Below are 19,094 nucleotides of genomic sequence, written 5' to 3' on the forward strand. Positions count from 1 at the left end.
TCACCATTCCTTTCTCTCCCTCCTTATTTAAGCTTATATGACAAATGACCACATGCATTTTGACTTGCCACCATTGTCTCCATTTGGAGGATAGAAGCATCTTTCATTCTTAGTAAATTCTGAGTACTAAGTATTAAACTTAGAAAAAAATTTAAAAGTAGGAAGCCAATAATAATAACAACAGGAATTCAGCATCTTCTGGTTACAAAACACTTTGCAAAATGCAAGGATTCCTACTGAGAGAAACTGAGCAGTCCTGAAAAGGATTTGAGCAGCTTCATTCCCCCTCTACTTGTACAAGCTAGAGGAGAGCCGAAGGACACATGGTTATTCAAAAGAAAACAACTCTGGGAAGAAGCTTCTGGGAGAGAAAGGGGGCACTAGCAAGACAAAGATGGTAGCTGTTAATTAATGGATGGGGAGCCAGTGGAGCAATGAAAGGTATGTGGTATGAAGTTCTTGGTTCAAGATGGCAGCTTCAAGATCAAGACAAGGTGGATGGTGATGGCAGTAGTAGCCAGGAAACAGGATGAAAGCAATGGATGCCAGAGCAAAGGGAAAGAAGACCTCTGTTACTTATATACCTTTTAATAACTTTCCACAGTATTAATATCTTGATAACCTCAGTTACTTGCAGAAGACTTGAGCCTTGAAAGACATAATCCATCTTCAGATGTTTCTTGGGAAACCCAGTCCTGGGGGCAAAATAAGTCATAGAGGTAATATTTTGGAGCTTTCATGATTGAACCTGGTTTTTGTGACCCTGGAACTTTGGTAATACATTGTAGGTTACTTTTCTATTATATTATTTCATTCTCACTAAATTCAGTGAAGTAGGCCAAGCAGGGATTTTTTATCCCTATTTTTCAGATGAGAGAAGTAAGGCTCATTACTTGCTCAAGCTCACACAGCTGACAGGTAGAAAACCTAGAATTTAGGCCTTCTGATTCCAAATCCCAGCTCTTCAATTGGTTTCTATGTATGCTCAAGTATTTTTTTTTAATTTACTTATTTTTAGTTTTCAACATTCACTTCTATAAAAAAGGTTTTCGGGGGGTCAGGCTTCCACAGCAGGATAAGGAATTCCAGGATCTTGTGGGTAGTCCCCCAACCAATCAGAAAGTGTACCAAACATTCTGTAAATTTAAGAAAGAGTCCTGGAGGCTAAACCGGTTGCAACCTGTCTCGGTCAAGGTCAAAGGCTTTTCTCCACTGCAGTTGCTTAATAAGCTTATTAAATATTAACTGACACACCCCAAGGGCGGAGATAGCCACCATTTTGATCATGGGACACATGATCTAACATGACAAGGAAGAACATGGACGAACATGCTATGGGCTGTCCAGGAAGAGTGTAACTCAGATGAACTAGACCAATCCTAGCCCTAGTGGGTGCTGTATGAATCTTACTAACTTTAAAAGTTGTGCCCATGTGCTACTAAAGTGCATTGTGCCTACTTCTCTCCAGAGAAGTGTGATAAAGGCTTACCTTCACTCACTCCTGTAGCAGATTTTTGTTTCAGATTTTTCTAACAACTTCCATAAGATTTTGAGTTCTAAATTTTTCCCCCCTCTCTCCCCACCCCCTTCCCAAGATGGCATGCAATTTGATATAGGCTCTACATATACATTAATATTAAGCGTATTTCGTTAGTCATGTTTAAAGAAGAATTGGAGGGGCAGCTAGGTGGCGCAGTAGTCAGGAGGACCTGAGTTAAAATTTGGCCTCAGACACATGACACTCACTAGCTGTGTGACTTTGGGCAAGTAACTTCACTCCCCCCCCCCCAAAAAAAAAACACGAAGAAGAATTAGAACCAATGGGAGAAACCACAAGAAAGAAGAACAACAACAAAAAAAAGATGCTCAAATCTTGATAATATTTAAATATTATTTTTGTTATGTATAGTAACACTTTGTGCCCTAAGGAACACACTCTGGGTATGTTATTGTTTACTATGGAACACATTTTTATAAAACAAGTCCATCATGAACTTTAGCTGTTAGCATTTTGTTTCCAAAACAGTAAAAGGATCTTGTAGAGTCCTTACCAAGAAGCCGGTCCCAGAATATGGAGCCCTAAGGACAGCATCATCACAAAATTCAAGTGCATGAAGTTATGAACTTGGCGATGAATCTAAGCTCATGTGTTTAAAAAAAAAAAGACCAATCTTTATTTAAAGCTACCTATTCAGCACTCTTGAAACCTGAAGCATTCTTGGGTTCCTGCTGTAGTTTCTCTTTGAGTAAACACCAATGGGTATAGCAAGCAGAACAATGAACAAAAAAGTATTTACTGTCATAGATAAATAGATACAGGTCCTCTTAAATGGGAGGTGGGAGACTGAGCCAAAGTGCTATTCGGAGCCCAGTTTCAAGCCAGATCTGGAAAGACTGTTTTCCTTTAGTCATTTCCCTTAGACATTCAAGCTTGTCCATTTCCTATTGTACATGAAGCTTCATGCAATATAATTAAACAACACAAGTGCCCAGGGAATAGAACTGGTTAGAATTAGCTGAGGTTTGGGGGGTTTTTTAGGCAATTGGGTCACACAGCTAGTAAGTATCAAGTGTTTGGTCTGAGGCCGGACTTGAACTCAGGTCCTCCTGACTCCAGGGTGGTGCTCTATCCACTGTGCCACCTAGCTGCCCCATGAGGCTGAGATTTTTGTCACGTATATTAAAATGTATAGTTATCCCTTCCACATGGCAGGAGTTAGAAGCGTTGTACCCCCACTATCTGGAAAAATCTGTGTAAAATTATTTGGCCCTCCTTTTGTACCAGAGAAGTCTGAATTTTTTCTTTTTCTTTTATGAGGGGTGTTTATAGTAACTTATTGTAAAATTTAGATTGATATTATACAGTACTATATATGTATTTTATGCATTTCCAAGTTTTTAAACTTTTTCTGTGTCATCTGCTGGCCTTCGTGTGTCATATGTAGTTTCCATAAAACTCCCCCAAAATTCCCATTTAATTTCTTATGCTGAATTGTGATATATTAAAACCACAATGGGGAAGATCATGATGTGGAAGGGATAATTGTAGTTCTTTTCAACTTTGGGGATTATTCTCCCAACCTCTACTCACGTTGATGAGTCAGGCGTCCCAGGTCAAGACTACATCTCCCCCTTAGGGTCCTAAGGGTACTCTTGAGGGGTCAGTGCTGATTTTCCAAAGCTATCTGCTTGGACCCTCATTCCCACGTGTTCTCCTCAATATAAATTGCCTATGATTAAGTGCCCTAGTGTCATTTAATCAATTAACATCAATTGAATTTTACAAAGGGATATTTACCGAAAAGATATAGTATGAACAGAAGTATAAACTTTTCTTCCCCTTCTTCAACACCTGGAGGTACACTCTCCCCAGTGCCCTTTTGGTTCAGACTTAAAGCAGCTTCTACAAAGCATTTGCTCTACCAAGCTCCTTTATGAATTCAGCATCACTGCTAGACAAGTTGACATTTCAGCTTCCACTGCATCCCGGGCCATTGCCAGTCATCTTGACTCTTCTCTTGCCACTGGACTTCGAAGACTGGAGGAAAGAGTGAGGCTGACGGCTTTGCACAGCTCCACCTCATTTAAATCCAATTCACTCAAAAGTCAAGACATGATCTTCATGATGTCACTGGTCCTCTTCAAGAAATGAAGAATAAATAACCACAACCACTACCAGATGTGACTGCCACTTGCCGGGCTGCAGTAGTGCCTTGCTGCTAACCAGTTCTGGCCTGGACTCCAGCTCCTAGACCTCCGGTGGCTTGTCATTCTGGCTTTTTGAAGCTCACAGGTATCAGTCCCCACCTAAAATCAAGAAAGAATAAACTGAAAAAGGCAAAGAGTATATTCACTAACCACATATGAGCCACAAGCGCTGATAAAAAACCCAAGGTTTCTCCCCATCTAGAGGCTTACAGAATGCATCTTTCACTGAACTGCAGCCATTCGGGAAAGAGAAGTCCCTTATCCACTTAGAGCTTTCTAAATGCATTCTGGGCTCTGGCGCACCCACCAATCAAAAGGCTACTCATCCGCATAGCGAGGTGACCAGAAACAGTCTGAATCAGGGAGCAAGGCCCTTCCATGGCATGACACTGCTCCAGAAGCAGGCTCTCTAGCCTCTTCCATTAAGGCTGACAACAGGTAAAGCACACTGGAAGCGCTCTGAGAATGAGGCTCTAGGGCCCTGTTACAAAAACATTAGCTTGACCCTGAATGTGTTTGTTAATATGACTGACAATGAACTGAAAAAAAAAAAGAGAGAACAAAATCCAAGGCGACTGCCCTCTGCACCAGGTCCTGAGCTCTCATTGCCACTGGATGAAATGCTAAAATTGAATTCTTGAAACTGAAGAGTTGACAACAGGGCTCAGACCCTGACCTCCCCCCCTCGCCCATGGTGACCCCATGTAGGTACTGACAACCCAGTAAGCCCATGCTTGAAATGGCCAGTCTTTTCTCCATACATTTCAACTTTGTCTCCAGTCATGTCCACAAGCATTCTAAATCCCTGAGGTAGAGGTGCCGTTAGCTTGCAATGGACTCAGGACTATTTTTTCTTCCTCAATCTTTTGCTAAATTAACTACAGAAAACAAAAAAAGGCTTGATCTCTTCCAAAACCAGCTGATTCTCTGAATATGGGTAAAACGAGTATAACTTTTGGCCAATCCTGCAAATCATAATTTGGAGGAGGTGGGTAGCAGGGAGCAGGAAGACAAATTTTTAAATTTCATTTACATTTGATCTGTCCTTCCCCTTTTCTGAAGTAGTGCTATTTATAATCAAACTAAAAGGAGACACAATTTCAATTTGCTGCCTCTTAATCATACATAATATAATACCTTTGAGGGATCATAAGATCATAGATTTAAGGCCCTAAGGACTTTAAAAGTCATGAATCCTTAGGAGCACAGAATCATATATTTAGAGCCCCAAGGGACCTAAGAGACGATTTCCTGGAGTCAGGAAGACCTTAATTCAAATCTGGCCTTATAAATACTAGCTGTGTGACCCTGGGCAAGTCACTTAACTCTGCCTCAGTTTCCTCATCTGTAAAATGAACTGGGGGGAAAAAGGCAAACCATTTTAATATCTTTGCTAAGAAAATTCCAAATGGGGTCATGGAAAGTGTGACATGACTGAAACGACTGAGCAACAACTTCATTTCACAGGTGAGAGAAATAGGTTCTGAGAAATTAAATGACTTGTCCAAGGACACATAGAAAGCAAGTGACAGAGGCAAGTTGGTTTTTGGGGGAAGCATTTGGGATAAGTGACTTGCCTAGGGTTACACAGCTAGTAAGTGTCAAATGTCTGAAGTCAAATTTGAACTCAGGTCCTCCTGACTCCAGGGCTGGTGCTCTGTCCACTGCACCTAACTTCCCGAGAGGCAAGTTTTCAACTCAGGACCTCTGATTCCAAATCCAGCACCCTTTCCACTGTGCCAGGTGAAAAATACAGTCAAAGACTTAACGGTCCTGAACACTCACTCAAACTAATGGACTATCGAGGCAGGGGCGATCCAGTTTCTGGACAGGAAATATTTGCAGTGTACATTTGATTTGTTTCTCTGAGGAAGTGTACTGTTAAAATGGAAAGGTGCTTGGACCCTTATCCTCGGCTCTGCCTTGAGCTCTGAATGACCTTAAGCCATTTCACTTAGCTTTGGGCTCAGTTTCTTCCTTTGTAAAATGAGACATTGAAGTAGATAATTTCTCCCAGACTTGACAGTCTAGGATTCTTGGTGGCTGATGCTAGAAATTTCAGCCCAAACTTCTAAATGGTTAATATGTTCTTTTCCTGGATCTAGTGTTGGTAATCTGTCTGGATCTAGTGAAACAATATTTTGTTTCTTTTATACATACATTATTACATTTTTTTCCCCTTTAATGCAGCTTAAATTCAGCAGAATGCTGCATTCCATCGAGAAAAGTCAGCTTTGATGTTCATGATACAGAGCTGCTTTCTCTTCATGTGACCATTATAGAAATTAGGAATGAAATAAACAAATGCTAATTTCAGTTGAAAAAATATCTATTTTCTAGTTACAGTCCCCTGCATTCTGACAATGTCGAATAATATAGCCTCAAAAGAATTTGATCAAATGCTACTGGTTAGATTATAAAAGGCAAACAGACTGGATTCTAGTTAGTAACATTCTTTCATTCTAACTAGGTTTCATGACATTAATGTTATTTTGTGACAATGTCATAGGTGGAAACCGGAAGGGGAGAAATGTTGTGGTTCTTTCACAATTCATTAGCTGGTAGACATTTCTGTTATGTTTCCAGATTGAAATAATAATATGCTAAATGAATATGCCAGCCTAAAGGCATCCCTGCCCTCAGAAGTATAGCCTATAGTGAAATCTGATTCCATTACATACAAAAACACAGCAGACACTGAACACCCCTCTTTATTTACTCAATGTGCATATTGAAAATGTGATAGTAACCTGTCACATCATCAGTAAATTGTGTCACATTTTAATCAGGTTTTTTGATGGGCTCTCTCACATGACACCTTAGGCTAACTGCCTTAGTCTCCTTCTCTTTACCCCATTTATGTGTTTCACAGGGGAACGGGGGGTGGTGAGGATGACTTATTGAAAGGAAAGCAAGTGTTTTGAATAGATAAGATAGGTGGTCCAGTGGATGGACTACTGCGCTAGGAATCAAGATGACTCATCTTCATAAATTCAAATCCAGCCTCACACACTTAGTCGCTTTGTGACCCTGGGCAAGTCACTTCACCCTATTTGCCTCAGTCTCCTCATCTGTAAAATGAGCTGGTGAAGGAAATGGCAAACCACTCCAGTATCTCTGCCAAGAAAACTCCAAATGGGGTCACAAAGAGTGGGCTACAACTGAAAAACAACTCAACAAAATAACTACTTAGCATTAAGTAATATTTTCTTTTTGTCACCCATACCAATCACACATTGCTCCCCTTCACAAACTCTACAATCCAGCTAAACTGACCTCCTTGTTTCTTGCACAAGATGTCATCTCCCATCCCTGTTCCTTCTTTGCGTTTAATCCTCGATGCCTGGAATACACCCCGTCCTGAGCTTTTTGACATAGATCCCAGCTTCCCCTAAAGCCTATCCTGGCACCCCATGCAAAGCCTTCACTGATTCCCCTTGTTGTTAGTGTTTATCTATCTCACCCCCAAATGATCTTGCATTTACTTTGCATGTGCTTATATGTGTACAAGTTGCTTTCCCCAAAAGAGGGCAAGATCTTTGAGGGTAAGGACTTTTCATTTTTATTTTTGTATCCTCAGCACCTACCACAGTGCCCACAGGCAGTAAATGCTTGATTGTTTGATCCATTCATAAGCTTGAAAATGTGGCCAGTTGTGAGCTTTAGAAAATCGGATATTGCTTTGATCAATGACATTTCAAGATAACTTTAATAAATCTTGTTTTATACTTCAAAGAGTTTGCAGATAGGTACTCATGCACTAAAAGTGGTGAGTAAAAAGAGAATGTGAGCTTTAGAACTTCGATTTAGAAATCTTAGAATCTAAACCCCTCATCTTAAAGATGAGGAAATTGAGGCTCCAAAAGTTAAATGACTTACCCAAGCTCACGTAGGTAGCTCCAGACTTCTCTCTCCATTATTGCTCAGCAGCCTCTCACCCTGGACAATCACACTACCCCTGAGGCCTCTTCCTCTGATTGGTCAGTTCCACTTAGAACTTCCATTTTAAGGAAAGTGCCCAGGCCATCCATGTTCATTCCTTCTTTCCTCCTCGAGGGACTCTGCTCCTAACTCCAGGTGTCTTTTTTTCACTATGACTTTATACAGGTGTCTTCTCTCCTCTCTCCTCCCTTTCCCCACCTTGCAGCTTCCACCTTAGAATGTAAGCTCCTTAAGGGCAGGGACTGTATTTTCACTTAAGTTTGTATTCTCAGCACTTAGTACAGAGCCTGGAACATAGTAAGCACTCAATAAATGCTTGTTGACTTGACAGGTATCTAAACTGGGTCCTCTAATTCCATCTCTGGCACACTTTCCACCCACACTCAGCACCTTATCATGTGGTTGAGATTTGTGTAGGATGATACACTAGTAATCTTGTTACTGCCGCCCTTACCTGGGCTACTCTTTGCCTTGTCATCTAGGAAGAAAACATCATTCTCAATAGGAGTCTCAGGAAGATGAAGGAACTTTAGACATCATCTAGTCAAACCCCAATATGTATAGAAGAAAAAACTGAAGGAAACCAGAGAGATTAAATGATTTGCACAAAATTACAGAGTATGTGGCAAAAACAAGACTGGAAGACAATTCTAACTGAAAATTGGATCTCCCTTGAAGATAATACATCCTCTGCAGCTCTCTCCACTGGTGGCCACTCCTCATCACACCACCGCCACATACCAACTCATAGAACCGGGAAGGGGGATGGGCATACTAGAATTCTAGCTCCCCAGCATCACTTATCTCAAATTTGGAAAACCCTTAACACAGTTCCTGGCGTATAGTAAGTGCTATATAAATGCTATTCCCTTCTTCTTTCCCCTTCCCACTTCTAGTAGTTGTTTAGTTGTGTCCGACTCTTCATGAACCCATGTACCATAGCATGCCAATACTACCCATGGTGTTTTCATGGCAAAGATACCGCCATTTCCTTCTCCAGCGGATTAAGGCAAACAGAAGTTAAATGACTTCCCCAGGGTCATACAGCTAGTGAGTGTCTGAGGCTGGGTTTGAACTCAGTTCTTTCTGACTCTAGGCCCAGCACTCTATCTACTGAGCCACCTAGCTGCCTCCTCCCACTTTTAGACCATTCTTCTTTTTTGTTTTTGTTTTTTTGTTAGGCAATGGGGTGAAGTGACTTGCCCAGGGTCACACAGCTAGTAAGTATCAAGCGACTGAGGCCGAATTTGAACTCAGGTCCTCCTGACTCCAAGGCCAGAGCTCTATCCACTGCACTACCTAGCTGCCCTAGACCATTCTTCTAATACCATCATATCTCAGTTATTTTTCCTCTTTCAGGGTCATGTAATCTGCTTGAACCACCCTCATTACTCTCTTCTACTGACCTTCACGCACATCACTGACTCAACTTTTTAAAAAGACTTTAGTACCTGGCTCACAGCCCCCCTCTCAATTCCTTTCTCTGCCATCAGCCCTGGATGATAGAAGAGTGCTAGATATGTAGGTTCCAGATTAATTTACACAGAGATAATAGCTGAATCCATAGGAGCAGATGAGATCACCAAGAGAAAGTATAGCACAGGGATTTTTAATCTTTTTTTGTGTCATGGATCCCTGGGGGTGGGTAATCTAGAAAAATCCATGGAACTTTTCTCAGAATGTTTTTAAATTGATGAAACAAAACATATAGGATTACAAAGGAAACCAATTAAATTGAATTTAAAATGTTATTTTTTTTTCCCCATCCAAGTTCACAGACCATCTGAAATTAATGACCCATGGAACCCAGGTTAAGAATCCCTAACCTAATTTAAAGCTCTGGTTCTTGATGTGGTAGAGAATGCACCAGGGGGCAGCAAGGTGGTGCAGTGGATAGAGCACCGGCCCTGAAGTCAGGAGGACGTGAGTTCAAATCTGGCCTCAGACCAAACACTTGACACTTACTAGCTGTGTGACCCTGGGCAAGTCACTTAACCCCAATTGCCTTAAAAAAAAAAAAGAGAATGCACTAGAAGAGGGTACACAACCTATTTGTATAAATCTAATTACTCAAAATACCATCCCCTGAAGGAAGGGGAAGGGGTAGCTCCATAGAGATGAAACAACTGAGGCTCAGATTTACAATGGCTTCTCTCTGTGGTCCTTTTGGAGACGTGGGAGTCCAAAAAGGTTTTATATATGGTCCAGGAAAGAACAAAAAGAATATTAATAGCCTACGTCCAGGTAAGTGTCTTATAATTAGATCAGGTGTAGTGGAGAACACTGGGCCTGGAATCTGGAAGATCTGAGTTCAAATCCAGCCTCAGACTCTTACTATCTGTGTAACCCTAGACAAATCACTTAACTGCTATCTGCCTTAGTTTCCCCATCTGTAAAATGAAGATAATAATTGCACCTACATCCCATCCCAGGGTTGTTGTGAAGATCAAATGAGGTACTATTTGGAAAGTGCTTAGCACACACCCAGCACACAGTAGTGTTTAACAAATACTTACTGTCTTCCCTATTAGAATATTATCCTCAACTCTAAGCCTATCATCCTCCTTGTAATTCAATTGCAAAAGTAAACACCAGCTTAGAGAACTATGGTATATAATCATCTAAAATGAAAAGTAAGTATGGAAACCTATTCCCAAAGGAATATCAAGAGACGAAGAGATGATGGAGTCTCCAAAGAAACACTTTACCCTGCTGAAGCTTTGGGCTAGAGAACAAGGTGCTGAGATGGTTTCTAACTTTTACCATAAGACTCTGAAAGTAAGACACCGGAAAATGCTTCGCTAAAATGGCACCTAGGAAACACCAATTGTAAAAGACTTTTAGTGGGGAGGAGGAGGAGCTGCCACTTAAGATGTTGCTAGATATGGTGGATCACCACCACTTGGCAGTTTGAAAGTTTACATTATTAGTTTAAAAGAATCTAGCAGAGTCGAAATTACACACTGTCCAGGAATGGCCCCACTGCTCTAACCTTGACCTTTGTTCATTTCACTTAAGCATTAGTAAAGTGTGCTCTCTACTTAAGAGAGTAATCCTTTCTTTTCACATAAAGTTGAGAAAAATAAGACTCTCGATGGAATAGGAGCCAAGCCATAAGCTATTCATGAGTTATTGTAGTTATTCCTATCTCATTCTGGACAGAAAACTAGAATGTGTCAGGGAAAAGAAAGGCTGTTCTATCTGCACGTTCCCAAAGGGCCCTACAGCAGCCAGGCCCTGCTCACACCTGCACACTTCCTCAATATGGCAGTTCAGGGCTTGCAACGCCACCTTGTGGTATATTCAGACACAGCACCCTGAGTAGCTATTCTTCAAGCCAAAGTAAAGCAATTGTTCCTCAGAGACTTACATGCTTTAAACACGTACCAGAACCCCCAGGGCCAGAGTGATGTTGAAGCACGGAAACAAAACATATCAGTTGCGACAATACTTTGTCATCTAGAGATGTCACAGGAAACCCAGGAGTTTCACAGACCCTTATGGGAAAACCAGGCCCTGTGCAAAAAGCCTAATGCAGAAAGACTGAGAAGAATCCCTGGATTTCTGTGTGCTTTGAGCAGCACGTGTGGTGGATTTATTTCAATTGAATAGTAAGCATGCCTACCCAGGGAAAACATAAGACAGCCTTTGCAATGACCCTTAGCTGTTTCAGAGCAGAAAACACTTCTGACATGTGCCTATTTTTAGAATCAGAGTGGTGTGGTTGATAGGATGCTAGACTTGGAGTCAGGTAGACACATCAAACAGTTACTATCCATGTGACCTTGGGTAAGTCCCCTAACCTCTCTGTGCCTCAGTTTCCTCATCTGTAAAATGAGGGAGTTAGACTCCACGACCTCCTAGGTACCTTCCATCTCTATATTCACGATCTTCTGAGGTATTGAAGAAGTAAAGAATACGGAGGGAACAGAGAGATACCCATGGCTTAACTGAAGAGTCAGAGGAAGGAAGAAACACAAGCTTTTCCCATCTGTAGGTCCTTAGGAGACCCTCTTTTCCTTTCCTTTGTGAAAACAAACAAATAAAGTGAGTCTTCTGATCATTTGGCACAAGTGTGTCTGTAATAAGTTGGTGAACCTTATAAATTGTAATTATAATGTGGCTTGTGTCGGAGAGATTTTCAAAGGCATGGAGAAACGCTGCCCCTTTGGGATTTTTCTCCAAGCTACCATGCTTAGAATTTAATTAATAAATTTGTTTCTGACAACCTGGATAAAGAAATACTGATAAAATTTCTCATTCAGCTTAGACCAAGGACTTCAGACAAAATCATTGTCCTGATATTATTTCTTCGTACTTTACTAAAGATAGCACAGGGCAGAGGAGATCTTAGTATGCTTCCACAACTCCCATCCTAGCTTTACTCCCACCACAGATTCATAGCTGACTTGGGGTACAGTAAGAAGGGTAGATGGAGTGCTCCAAGATGTCCAAAGTTTCCCACCAGAAGCTGAGGCCTACCCTCATTGTTTTTCCTTCTGAGTATGAGTTCCTGTCCCCCTAGAGTAGCCCATTTCCTATCTGCCTCAGTTCCTTGGACTGGGAATAGAAGACAGAGTGAGCCTCCTCCAATTCTCTCTCTCTGTCTCTCTCTCTCTCTGTCTCCCCTTTTGACTTCCTGTTTCTGTTACTATATGTCTCTGTTTCTTTCTCTGTCTCTTTTTCCCTCCTCATCCTTCATCTTACACCACAGATAGTCATCTAATTACCTCAGTTTCTTATACTACAGCCAAAAATACTCCTTGTGGATTTCTCAAGCCGCTGTCATAACTATTCCAATTTAGGCTTGAACTTGAGGGGATGAAGGGGCAAGGACAGAGACCACCTGCCCTAGGGAAGGGTCTTGGCCAAAACCTCTCAGTTTTGTTCAGTAGTGTCCTCCTGACTCCAGGGTCAGTGCTTTCTTCACTGTGCAACCTAGCCACCCCTTCAGTCTTTGTGACCCCATTTGGGGTTTTCATGGCAAAGATACTGGAGTGGTTTGTCATCTCCTTCTCCAGCTCATTTTGCAGATGAGGAAACTGAGGCAAACGGTTAAGTGACTTGCCCAGGGTCACGCAGTAAGTTTGTGAGGCCAAATTTGAACTCAAGTCCTCCTGACTCCAGGGCCAACACTCTATCCACTGAACCACCCAGCTTTCCTCTTAAACATTCCCAAAGGACTCTTTCTGACCCTTCCGTAAATGTTTAGTGACTCTAAACTTGGGAACCAGTGCTCTGAAAGGTCAATGGACAGAAACAATGAAGCACAATTAACACAGCATAGGTGGGAACTGATAGGGAAGATAAAATAAAATAAAATAAACCCACCTAGAATGTGGTGATCACAGTGTGTTTGGAGCAAAGACTTTAGGTTGCCCATGAATCTCAAAAGTAGAGTTAAAGCAATGTCAGGTGCTACAAGTAACAGCTGCACCGAGAGATCTGAGGCCACTTTTTCTATAGAGGACTGTTAGTAACACACCAGTCCTCGCAACAACATGTACCTGTGTGTGCAGGTGGTTATTACACTCTTTTTTCCCCCCTCCTTTCCCTCAAATGTGAACAACAGTAATCCACTTTGGGAGTAGACCCTGGACTCCAGTTAGGCTCCAGCAGATACTCACATGCCTCCCTGCATATCTATAAAATAAAAAGCCCAATGATTAAAAATTGAATTTCCCAGGGAGGTTTGGAAAGACTTCACTTCAAGGGCTCTTTGCCTTGGCCTCATCGGTGCTTTGCAATGTGTAGATTTTCTTTAACCAATGCGAGAAGGGCTCTAGCATTTAACCTCCATAGAGATTATACCATAAAATATTGATTTTTGTACATAAAAGAGATAGTTTATGAATAGAAAATGTAAGCATAAGCGAAAATCCTCCAGTTCTCTAAGTTCATAAATGCAAAAATGCTGTGACTACAGTTTGCAAATAGAGGGTGGCATTTGTTATATCTACTGCAGCAGAATTGGAAACTCCAAATTACAATTTAAAATGGTTCTCTTGATAGTGGTACAATAATACTAGCTACCATTTATATAGCACCTACTACGTGCCAGGCACTGTGCTAAGGACTTTGCAAATATTACCCCATTTGATCCTTGCAGCAACCCTTGGAGGTAGGTACCGTTGTTACCCCCATTTTACTGTTGAGGAAACTGAGGCAAACTGAGGTTAAATGACTTGCCCAGAGTTACAGAGCTAATAAGTGTCTCAGGCTGGATTTGAACTCACATCTTCACGACTCCTAACCTGCTTCTATGGAATGGCCGTAGGACATTGTCCCTGGGACAGTGGCTCTGGAGTCATATTGAAGAGCTTCCCGTTATTGGTGGCTAGGCCCTCTATACCCCACAGGCCACACCTGGGCCTTTCTCCCAAGGAACCCCCTCTTTCTTACTAAATTGCGTGTCAGCATGGTCCGTCAGCTGCATTTGCTTCCCAGACTCCAACCACAATGTACGTTGCCAAGTGTGTGTTGTGGTAGGCCTTTCAAGCATTTTTTTTCTCCCCAACTTGCTTATAACCAGTCAGTCATTCTTTTCCGCCTCACCACATAGCAGCTGTTCAGGTTTCCCCGTTGTCAAAGCCATGGGGGAGAGTGGGGAGAAGAGTGATTTAGGATGCCTGGGTCCTAGGCCCAGTTCTTGTACTGTGTGATCTGGATGGAGCAGGTCACTTAACCAGAGTCTCTTTTCTTCTCTGTGCATGAGCAGTGTTGACTGGTTCCATCCACCTCATGGGGCTATGGTGAGGATAAAAGAAGATGAGCTACATTAAAGTACTTTTTTAAAATACAAAAGTATAGGCGTGCAGGAGATCTCAGTAACATAAACCAAAGAGACCCATGAGATTTATTTTCAACACACCACTTGTCTCATGACTTTTTTATACCTTGACATACCTTACCTCAAATTGGTTTTTTTTCTGTGTTTGAACTACTCAAATATCTTTCCCCTCAGTCCTCATCCTTCCTCTTCACTCTACATTGAATCCTAGTCAGTGCCTGATTGTCCTGCTGTGATTAGCAAGCTTTAATGATTACCCAGGATTGATAGCACCACGCCTACAGTCCAAAACTCAATCTCCTTGAGCTCAAATGTGGCCTCGGACACTTGCTAGCTATATGACCCTGGGCAAGTCACTTAACCCCATTTACCTCAGTTTCCTCATCTGTAAAATATGGGGAAATGGCAAACACTCCAGTATCTCTCTGCCAAGAAAATCTCAAATGGGGTCACGAAGAGTCAAACAAGATTGAACAATAAACCACAAACCTTATTGACTCCAGGCCTGGCACTCGATCCACTGCCCCCCTAGCTGCTTCTACATGTTGCTTAGTGCCACGTGCTACAGGTGTTTCTGACTTTGTAAAGTATATGTTTCCTTAGCTTAGAGACCTTCTTAACCTGCTAGATCTAAGTAGGGCAGTATCTTCCTTAGCTCAAACTCGAACCCCTAAGGGGGACTGGTTGCACTAAATGTTATGCAAATGCTGTGATTTCAAAAGAGCCACAATTTCATTGATGGGGATACTCCCTCGTTGTAAGGCCCTGACTGAAATCTTGGTACACCTTAACACATCTACTAACAGATTCATGAGTTGCACTCGACAAAGTGAAAAAGTTTGTCACCTGGTGGCCTACCTTCTTAAGCCGCACTTACTACGTTCATCTTCAGACACATAATCCATCATTGAACCCAGACTCCGAGGCTCTTCCAGCTTGGTAAGGCCCATCAGAGTTTGAGCTCCGTTAGCAATAGTCTTTAAGATCCAGAGTCACCTCCATACCAGCCTGAGGTGGAGAGTTAATCTGAAATTACTACTGAAGTTGATTCCACAACAAACCCAGCTGAGCTGAGTTGTAACAAGGACCAGTTAATAGCCTGAACTCAATACTCCGTTGTTGATGATGAACTTCTTATGCCATTTGTTATTAAATATAGCTTATAAATTGTTGTCGACACCAGTCCACAAATTGAATATGACAATCTAGCCACTATAAGTTTCTATTCCACCATGGAAAATACCATAGAATTAATCCCCACTGCTGGTTGTACTGGCAGACTTACATTTCTCCTATGACTCTTACTTTACAGAACGGAAATGCCTATAACTGATTCTGACATTGTACTTTCCCCACTGTTGCTCATTGAAGGTAAGGGGGTCAGAAGAGAAAAATGGATTTGGAAAATGAACAGTGAGCTGAGAAGGTGGTGTCTAAGAATGGGGTACAAATTTCTGAACCACAGCTTAAAATAGAGGAATGACAGGTCCTGACCAGAGATAGATTTGACAAAATCTGGTAAGATGGTTTTTATCAAATCCCATAAATTTATCAAATCCAAAGGATGGGGGGTAGGGAGAAAACTGAACAGAGTTAGGCAGATAGATAGATAGGCAGGCAGGCAGATGGACAAGCAGAGGGAGATAGACAGACAGACAAGCAGATGGATAGACCGAGGGAAACAGACATATTTGTATCTATCTACCAGCCTAGACAGTATAGAGAGGTGGCACGGTGAATAGTGTTGGGCTTTGATTCAGGAAGACCAGAGTTCAAATCTAGCCTCAGACACTTACCAGCTCTGTGATACTGGGCAAGTCACTTGATCACTGTCTGCCTCAGTTTTCTCAACTGTTAAACAACATAATAATAGCACTTAACCTCCCAGAGTTGTTGTGAGGACTGAATGAGATAATATTTGTAAAGTGCTTAGCATAGTGCCTGGCACATAGTAGGTGCTTAACAAATGTTCATTCCCACACTTGACACTTACTAGCTGTGTGACCCTGGGCAAGTCACTTAACCTTGATTGCCTCACCAAAAAGAAAAACAAAAACCAAAACAAAACAAATGTTCATTCCCTTCAGAGAGCACTTTCAGTGAAGGTTGAGGTATCTAGAAATTGACAGGAGACAAAAATCCAAGAAAACAGCTAGTAGTAAAACCCATGCCTCAAAATATGTATAGACAAATGCCCAAAGTTTAGGAACTAGAGGTGCTAACATGAACGAGGCAATTTGACCTCATCGGTTCCACTGAGACCTGGTAGGATGAAATCCTTGGCAGAAATATGGTCTAGATGGGTATACTTTATTCAAAAGAAACATTATAGGTAAAAAGAAGGAACAGGGTAGCCTTGTACATGTATTTATTTATTTTAATTTATCTATCTACCTATTTGTTTCTTTGTTATTCTTATCTTTAATTATAATAATAACTGTCTCAACCTGTGCTTTGGCCAAATAGCACCATCTAATTATTCTCACTGTGCCACACTATCAGAAGCCTAGACAGTGTTTTCCCATTATTATTCAATCAGTAAAACCTGATAATGGCTTTAAAGACTTTAGCAAGCTGCCTTAGTCTCCCCTTAGCCTCCTCCTTTCCTTACCCACCACCATAGCTCTTGGCCTTTTCCCCAGCCAGGTACATGTATACTTGTACTCATTGTCCACCATGGACTTGCTCCTCAGCTTGCTCTACCATAATAAATGCTGTTGTCTTGCCTGCTGTGATTTTCCTGCTTTACTTCCCTCCTGCAAACTGTACTTGAAATTCCTCTCCTCTGCAAAACCTTTTCAGACTCACCCTCCTTTCCTCAAATTAGTCTATGCTTTTCATACTTACCTTTACAACTTTATACTAACCTTTACGACTCACATATAAACTATGTTTATATGTTTCTTCTGGGCCTTGTACTTTTATGAATCTTTATGTGTTGTTTATTTATTCTTGTCCTGTCTCCCTATGAAGTTGTAAACTCTTTTAGGAAACCTTGTGTGTATGTCTTCTACTTATTTTGTACAACTCCCTATACATGCTGTATACCACTCTGCAAACAACAGATGTGAGTAAAGCAGTGTCGATTTAAAAACTATATTCACATGAGGAAATATGGGAACCAGAGGGGAGAAATGTAACATAAATCATCAGGGTGAAGATCAGTAGAGATACAGCAGACCACCTGGGCAGAAAGAGGAAATATATATGAAGTTTAGAAAAGCAGTCCCAAGCCTGGGCCAGAGGTGGTAATGGGGGACTTCAGTTAGCTTAGATATCTACCAAAAGCAAAGTAGTTAACAACTTCTTGACTTGCCTTCATGATTATTTCATCCTTCAAAATACAGTTGTTGTCTATCCTTCATTCTCAAAGAGGACCAATCACCTCAGGAGAGTGATGTCCTGACTTTCAAGTCAAGGGAGGCAGGGCTGTGCAAAGTCATCAGCCTTATTCTCTCCTCCAGAGTCATCAGAGTCCAGTGGCAAGATATAGGTCAAGATGACTGGTGAGGACCCCAGATGCAGTGGGAGACTTTGGCCATTTTAACTAAGGTTTTTCCCAGGTCTCAGTTTATCTGAGGCAATGCCCATTCAATAATTAGAGGCTAGGCAAGAATTGAGGCTAAAGATGGCCTAGTTTGCCTTCATAAAAGAATCAATGTGGGAGGGGAAGACTCTCAGAGTTTCTGGTCAGAACCCCTTCAAAATGTAGAGAAACAGACAAGGTGAAATTCTATTCTGGATCTTATTTTTACTACCATGGACAAATTTGCTGCTGGGGTGAAAACAATGGGAACCTTAGAGGGCTGTGTGGTAGAATTTGTGATGGAGTGGAGAGTAGGATATATATTGGCATGCACCTTAGATTGGGGAGAACAGTAGGATTCAGAAGAAGGGTAGTTAGATAGGACTCTAGGACTAAAATTCTTCAAGGGGAGGTCAGCTGAGGAGGGATGGGAACGTCTCAAGAATGTAATTCTGAAAATGCAAAGGGAAACATTTCTAAGGAGGAGGAAGGAGAGTTATCTGAAGAGAACAATGTCCCTATACAGAGCCAACCAACTTAGATTTTTTTAAAGATCTGTGCAGGAGATGGAAGCAAGAACAGGTAACAAACCACGAATACCAAAGAGAATACTGTCCACAGCCCAAAACCTGAAAATGAACTTAACAGAGAAAAAAGGTTATTGTTGTTTCATCATATTGGGTGAAAGAGGAAGATAGAAGAAGGGATAGGACCCCTTCTTGCTGTAAATGGGACAATAAAGCCCAACAACAGAGAGAAGGCAGATCTGCCCAGTCCTTCATCTTTATTTTGCTTCCATTTTCCCTACCAAGGAGAATGACTTTGCTCTGGAAAGGCCAGAATAAAAATGGCTGATGGGGAGTTGATCCCCAAGATAAATAAGGAGCTAGTAAGAGAGCGCCTAACTGCCCTAGATGAATTCAGGTAATCCAGCTCAGATGAAGACTAGGCACTGATGGAATTTCTGCATCACTCTCAATATTTTAAAGATTATGGAGGGTGGGAGAGGTACCACCAGACAGGAGAACAGATGTCTCAATTTTCAAAAAAAAAAAAGGAAGAGGATAGAGTCTCATGAGTTTGCTTCAATTCTGGGAAAGATTCTACCTCAGATCAATAAAGAGATGG

The sequence above is a fragment of the Phascolarctos cinereus genome, unplaced genomic scaffold, assembly GCF_003287225.1.
Source record: "Phascolarctos cinereus isolate Bilbo 61053 unplaced genomic scaffold, phaCin_HiC Scaffold_726;HRSCAF=1367, whole genome shotgun sequence".
Taxonomy (NCBI): Eukaryota; Metazoa; Chordata; class Mammalia; order Diprotodontia; family Phascolarctidae; genus Phascolarctos; species Phascolarctos cinereus.